The sequence below is a fragment of the Octopus bimaculoides genome, chromosome 13 (assembly GCF_046866305.1).
Source record: "Octopus bimaculoides isolate indiv1 chromosome 13, ASM4686630v1, whole genome shotgun sequence".
Lineage (NCBI taxonomy): Eukaryota > Metazoa > Mollusca > Cephalopoda > Octopoda > Octopodidae > Octopus > Octopus bimaculoides.
Window position 1 is genome coordinate 40,078,200 of NC_142940.1, and position 6,580 is coordinate 40,084,779.

At 64.4% G+C, this 6,580-nt stretch overlaps 1 pseudogene; it reads right to left on the reverse strand.

The window, feature by feature from the left end:
* Positions 1–1,569: 1,569 nt before the first annotated feature.
* Positions 1,570–4,366, reverse strand: LOC149132891 (small subunit ribosomal RNA; annotated as a pseudogene).
* Between the last annotated feature and the right edge of the window lie 2,214 nt (positions 4,367–6,580).

Sequence of the window (6,580 nt, forward strand, 5' to 3'; positions counted from 1 at the left end):
GCCGCCGCTTCTACTTGCTCGTTGCTCGGCTGAGGCTGAGGCTGCACTGTTAGAGGGCCGACGATTGCGAGGGGGCCCGGCCGCGGCTTACGAAACCGGCTGGATGGCGCCGGAAAGGCGAGGAGGAGGCGACGGCGACGACGGCGATGTTGGCCGGCCGACGCCAGGAAGGAAGACGAGAGAGATATTGATGTTCGTGGAGCCGCAAAGCGTGCAGCACCGTCGGCCTAGCGCACTGTATTCGGGCGGACGCAGGCTGGGTGAAAACTGCGCGGTCGGCAGCTGCCAGAGAGAGAACGAGAAGGAAGCATAACGACAGCGGAAACGATTTGCGGGCTTCGTCCACCGCTGATGACGCCGCCGCTTCTACTTGCTCGTTGCTCGTTGCTCGGCTGAGGCTGCACTGTTAGAGGGCCGACGAGTGCGAGGGGGCCCGGCCGCGACTTACGAAACCGGCTGGATGGCGCCGGAAAGGCGAGGAGGAGGCGACGGCGACGGCGATGTTGGCCGGCCGACGCCAGGAAGGAAGACGAGAGAGATATTGATGTTCGTGGAGCCGCAAAGCGTGCAGCACCGTCGGCCTAGCGCACTGTATTCGGGCGGACGCAGGCTGGGTGAAAACTGCGCGGTCGGCAGCTGCCAGAGAGAGAACGAGAAGGAAGCATAACGACTTGCGGGCTTCGTTCACCGCTGATGACGCCGCCGCTTCTACTTGCTCGTTGCTCGGCTGAGGCTGAGGCTGCACTGTTAGAGGGCCGACGATTGCGAGGGGGCCCGGCCGCGGCTTACGAAACCGGCTGGATGGCGCCGGAAAGGCGAGGAGGAGGCGACGACGACGACGATGTTGGCCGGCCGACGCCAGGAAGGAAGACGAGAGAGATATTGATGTTCGTGGAGCCGCAAAGCGTGCAGCACCGTCGGCCTAGCGCACTGTATTCGGGCGGACGCAGGCTGGGTGAAAACCGCGCGGTCGGCAGCTGCCAGAGAGAGAACGAGAAGGAAGCATAACGACTTGCGGGCTTCGTTCACCGCTGATGACGCCGCCGCTTCTACTTGCTCGTTGCTCGGCTGAGGCTGAGGCTGCACTGTTAGAGGGCCGACGATTGCGAGGGGGCCCGGCCGCGGCTTACGAAACCGGCTGGATGGCGCCGGAAAGGCGAGGAGGAGGCGACGGCGACGACGGCGATGTTGGCCGGCCGACGCCAGGAAGGAAGACGAGAGAGATATTGATGTTCGTGGAGCCGCAAAGCGTGCAGCACCGTCGGCCTAGCGCACTGTATTCGGGCGGACGCAGGCTGGGTGAAAACTGCGCGGTCGGCAGCTGCCAGAGAGAGAACGAGAAGGAAGCATAACGACAGCGGAAACGATTTGCGGGCTTCGTCCACCGCTGATGACGCCGCCGCTTCTACTTGCTCGTTGCTCGGCTGAGGCTGAGGCTGCACTGTTAGAGGGCCGACGAGTGCGAGGGGGCCCGGCCGCGACTTACGAAACCGGCTGGCTGGCGCCGGAAAGGCGAGGAGGAGGAGGAGGAGACGGAGGAGCGGAGCAGGGCTGCTGCTGCTGCTGCGGTAATGATCCTTCCGCAGGTTCACCTACGGAAACCTTGTTACGACTTTTACTTCCTCTAAGCGATCGGGTTCGGTCGTCTTCTCCGGGCCATCAGAGAACGCGCCGGCGACGGCGCGGAACGCCGCCGCGCGTAAGCGAACTCGTCGGCCAGATCCGAGGACCTCACCGGACCGTTCGATCGGTAGTAGCGACGGGCGGTGTGTACAAAGGGCAGGGACGTGATCGACGCGGGCTGATGACCCGCGCCTACCGGGAATTCCTCGTTCACGGGGTTGGTTCCAGGCCCCGATCCCTATCACGGGAGGTGGTTCAGAGGTTTCCCGACCCTCTCGGGCCGGGGGAGACGCGCCCGCTGATACCTCCAGTGTAGCGCGCGTGCGGCCCCGGACATCTAAGGGCATCACAGACCTGTTATCGCTCCGCCTCGTGCGGCTTTCTGCCGCCCGTCCCTCTAAGAAGCGCTGCGTTCGCCAACCGACTGGCCCGGGCGCGACGGCGTGCCGCCGCCGGGCTCGCGCGGGCCGAGCCGACCGAGTCACCGCCGCCGCTCCGCAACCGACGCCGCAACCACGCCGCGTGCGAACCGCCATCCCAGACCAACCCGCACACCAACCCGCGAGGAGCGGAGCACGAAAGGCTGCTAAGAAGGCAGTTGCCGGACGCGGCCGCAGCGCCGGACGCGAAGGAGAGCGGCGGCAACGGCAAGCACGGGCCGCGCGCGGAGCTACCGACGATGGCTTCGGCGCCGCCTCGCTACCGGAAAAGCACTAATCGACGCGCTAGTTAGCAGGCCGGAGTCTCGTTCGTTATCGGAATCAACCAGACGGATCGCTCCACCAACTAAGAACGGCCATGCACCACCACCCACCGAATCGAGAAAGAGCTATCGATCTGTCAATCCTACCGGTGTCCGGACCGGGTGAGTTTTCCCGTGTTGAGTCAAATTAAGCCGCAGGCTCCACTCCTGGTGGTGCCCTTCCGTCAATTCCTTTAAGTTTCTGTTTTGCAACCATACTCCCCCCGGAACCGACTATGGTTTCCCGCGCAGGCTCCCCGCCGGGTCATCGAAGCGAACGCCGGCGGAGCGCCAGTCGGCATCGTTTACGGTCGGAACTACGACGGTATCTGATCGTCTTCGAACCTCCGACTTTCGCTCTTGATCGAGGAAAACGTGCTTGCCACACGCCGTCGCTGCAGTGCGTCTTGCGACGATCCAAGAATTTCACCTCTAACGTCGCAATACGAGTGGCCCCGATCGCTCCCTTCGATCATTGCCTCGTCGTGAACGGAGACCGACGGATGACGCGCGGACGAGGCCATTTTCCATCATTCCATGCTTTTCGTATGCAAGCCGGCGGGGCTCGCTCTGAGCACTCTAATTTTTTCACAGTGAACGTACCGGCCGCCTCGGACACTCGGCGAAGAGCACCCTCGGAGGAACCGTGCGGGCCGAAACGACCGGGAGGTGGACGCGCTACCGAAACGCGTGCGAGCGGCGATGCCCCGGGCGACGCTCGACCCCCGTTTGTTTCCCCCGAAAACACCGCGTACCGCCGCAAGCGACGGAGGAGACGGCAGCGGCGGCGGCAGCAGCGACGACGGCGGCGAGGCCGAACGATCGCGTGCCGATGCCGACCGACCGACCGACCGACCGAGAGGACGGAAGCGGAAGCTACGGAGGCGGGTGACGGGCTACCGGAGAGACCGTCGCAGCGACGATGCGCGCAGAGCTCCGCGGCCCGACCGCGCACGCACCGGCGAATAGGGCCGGGAGTGCGAACGGACGACCGAAGCGGACGCGCGCGAGGCACGCCCGCGACGGCGCCGTCGCCCCGAACGTGCTGGGGCACGTTTTCGAGACCCGAATTCCGACTACGAGCTTTTCAAACGCAACAATTTTAATATACGCTACCGGAGCTGGAATTACCGCGGCTGCTGGCACCAGACTTGCCCTCCGGTCGATCCTCGTTAACGGATTTGAAGTGTACTCATTCCGATCGCGGGGCCTCGACAGAGTCCCGCGTCGTTATTTTTCGTCACTACCTCCCCGTGCCGGGAGTGGGTAATTTGCGCGCCTGCTGCCTTCCTTGGATGTGGTAGCCGTTTCGCATGCTCCCTCTCCGGAATCGAACCCTGATTCCCCGTTACCCGTTGCCACCACGGTCGGCACTTACCGGGCCGTCGACAGTTGATAGGGCGGACTCGCGGGGGACCCGTCGCGCGAAGGCTAGTCGATACTAGCCCGTGCGATCGTACTGACAGTTATCCAGAGTCACCAAAATCGAAGGGGCGTGAAGCCGACGCACGCCTAGACCCGCGCGCGTGCGAAGCACGGCGACGGCGGCTGCTGCGACGGCCCGTACGCGTCGGTCTCAGTCTAATATTTGCGCCGCGACCAATGCGGAAGGCCGACCGTATCGTCGCGACCGGCGGCGGCGGGAACTGGCGAGCAGTCCCGGAACCAACCCGGCCGAGCGGGCGCCGGCGACGACCGGCAGCGGCTGGGACGACGCCGAGCACGCGGAGGCGCTGCGGCGACGAAGACCGCTGCTGCTGCCGGAAGCCGTTTTTCGGCCCGACGCCCGGGTGCGACCTGCGATCGCGGCTTCGGTTGCATGTATTAGCTCTAGAATTGCCACAGTTATCCACTCTCCTCGCGGTGAGGAATACGGTCCCGAGGATTAGGTCCGGTTCCTGAGCCATTCGCGGTTTCACCATTCGTTTACGGCATGAACTTACACTTGCATGGCTTAAGCTTTGAGACAAGCATATGACTACTGGCAGGATCAACCAGGTATCGTCGTCGTCGTCGTCGTCGTCGCTGTAGTAGCGTCACCGTCGCGTCGGTCGGCTGAGAGCGGAAGTCGAGGCGGATGTCGAGGCGGAAGTCCCGCTGCTGCCATCGCCGCCGCCGCCGCGCGGAGAGCAAACGAAAGCGAAGAGGAGGAGGAGGAGGAGCCTGAAAAATCGCGGCCGCCGCTGCTGCTGCTGCGGTAGCCGTTCGTTCGTACGTACGTTACGCGTCCTAATCCGCCGCTCTGCTGTAGCAGCGGAAAAGCGCGCCAGACGGAAGAAAAAGAGTTCGCCGAGTAGAAACGGTTTGCGATCCGACTGCCGCACACCGGGCCGCTGCGGTAGGACGGGCGCCGGTGCGGGTTGAAGAAGCGAGGCGGTTTCTGGCTGCTGCTGCTGCCGCCGCCGCCGCCACGCGAGAAGGACGACGAGCGGGGAAGCGAGCGAGCCGAAACGATTGCGACAGCACGGGCTGCGGTCAACGAGAAGCGTGTGTGCGATGACGAAAACGGCGTTGTCGGCAGCCGCCGAACGAGCCAAAGCAACGACGATGCCGGGATGGGCGAGCGCGAGGAGATTGCGGGGGGGGGCACCACCGCCGCGAAACCCGGAGTTGTAGCCACGGTTGTTGATCCGTCCCGGTCTAGCGGGACGAACACACAGCACCGCTCTCTTTCGGTGACGTCGCGTCGCCTGTGGCGGATCGGGAAGCGACAACTAGCCCGTCCGCCGCGCCGGCGGCGACGCGACACGAGGTCAGCGGCGTAACCTGACCGGGTCCTCGAAGACGACGTCGACGAGGCCGCGGGTCGGCGAGGAGGAGGAGGATACCGATCGGTCGATGGTGACAGCACGAACAGGCGGGCAGGCGGCTGTCGGCGGGGCGAGCGAGCGAGCGAGCGAGCGAGCGAATCTGACGCGGCGCACTGTATTCGGGCGGACGCAGGCTGGGTGAAAACTGCGCGGTCGGCAGCTGCCAGAGAGAGAACGAGAAGGAAGCATAACGACAGCGGAAACGATTTGCGGGCTTCGTTCACCGCTGATGACGCCGCCGCTTCTACTTGCTCGTTGCTCGGCTGAGGCTGAGGCTGCACTGTTAGAGGGCCGACGATTGCGAGGAGGCCCGGCCGCGGCTTACGAAACCGGCTGGATGGCGCCGGAAAGGCGAGGAGGAGGCGACGACGACGACGACGACGGCGATGTTGGCCGGCCGACGCCAGGAAGGAAGACGAGAGAGATATTGATGTTCGTGGAGCCGCAAAGCGTGCAGCACCGTCGGCCTAGCGCACTGTATTCGGGCGGACGCAGGCTGGGTGAAAACTGCGCGGTCGGCAGCTGCCAGAGAGAGAACGAGAAGGAAGCATAACGACAGCGGAAACGATTTGCGGGCTTCGTTCACCGCTGATGACGCCGCCGCTTCTACTTGCTCGTTGCTCGTTGCTCGGCTGAGGCCGCACTGTTAGAGGGCCGACGATTGCGAGGGGGCCCGGCCGCGGCTTACGAAACCGGCTGGATGGCGCCGGAAAGGCGAGGAGGAGGCGACGGCGACGACGGCGATGTTGGCCGGCCGACGCCAGGAAGGAAGACGAGAGAGATATTGATGTTCGTGGAGCCGCAAAGCGTGCAGCACCGTCGGCCTAGCGCACTGTATTCGGGCGGACGCAGGCTGGGTGAAAACTGCGCGGTCGGCAGCTGCCAGAGAGAGAACGAGAAGGAAGCATAACGACAGCGGAAACGATTTGCGGGCTTCGTTCACCGCTGATGACGCCGCTTCTACTTGCTCGTTGCTCGTTGCTCGGCTGAGGCTGCACTGTTAGAGGGCCGACGATTGCGAGGGGGCCCGGCCGCGGCTTACGAAACCGGCTGGATGGCGCCGGAAAGGCGAGGAGGAGGCGACGACGGCGACGACGGCGATGTTGGCCGGCCGACGCCAGGAAGGAAGACGAGAGAGATATTGATGTTCGTGGAGCCGCAAAGCGTGCAGCACCGTCGGCCTAGCGCACTGTATTCGGGCGGACGCAGGCTGGGTGAAAACTGCGCGGTCGGCAGCTGCCAGAGAGAGAACGAGAAGGAAGCACAACGACAGCGGAAACGATTTGCAGGCCTCGTTCACCGCTGCTACTTGCTCGTTGCTTGTTGCTCGTTGCTCGGCTGAGGCTGCACTGTTAGAGGGCCGACGATTGCGAGGGGGCCCGGCCGCGGCTTACGAAACCGGCTG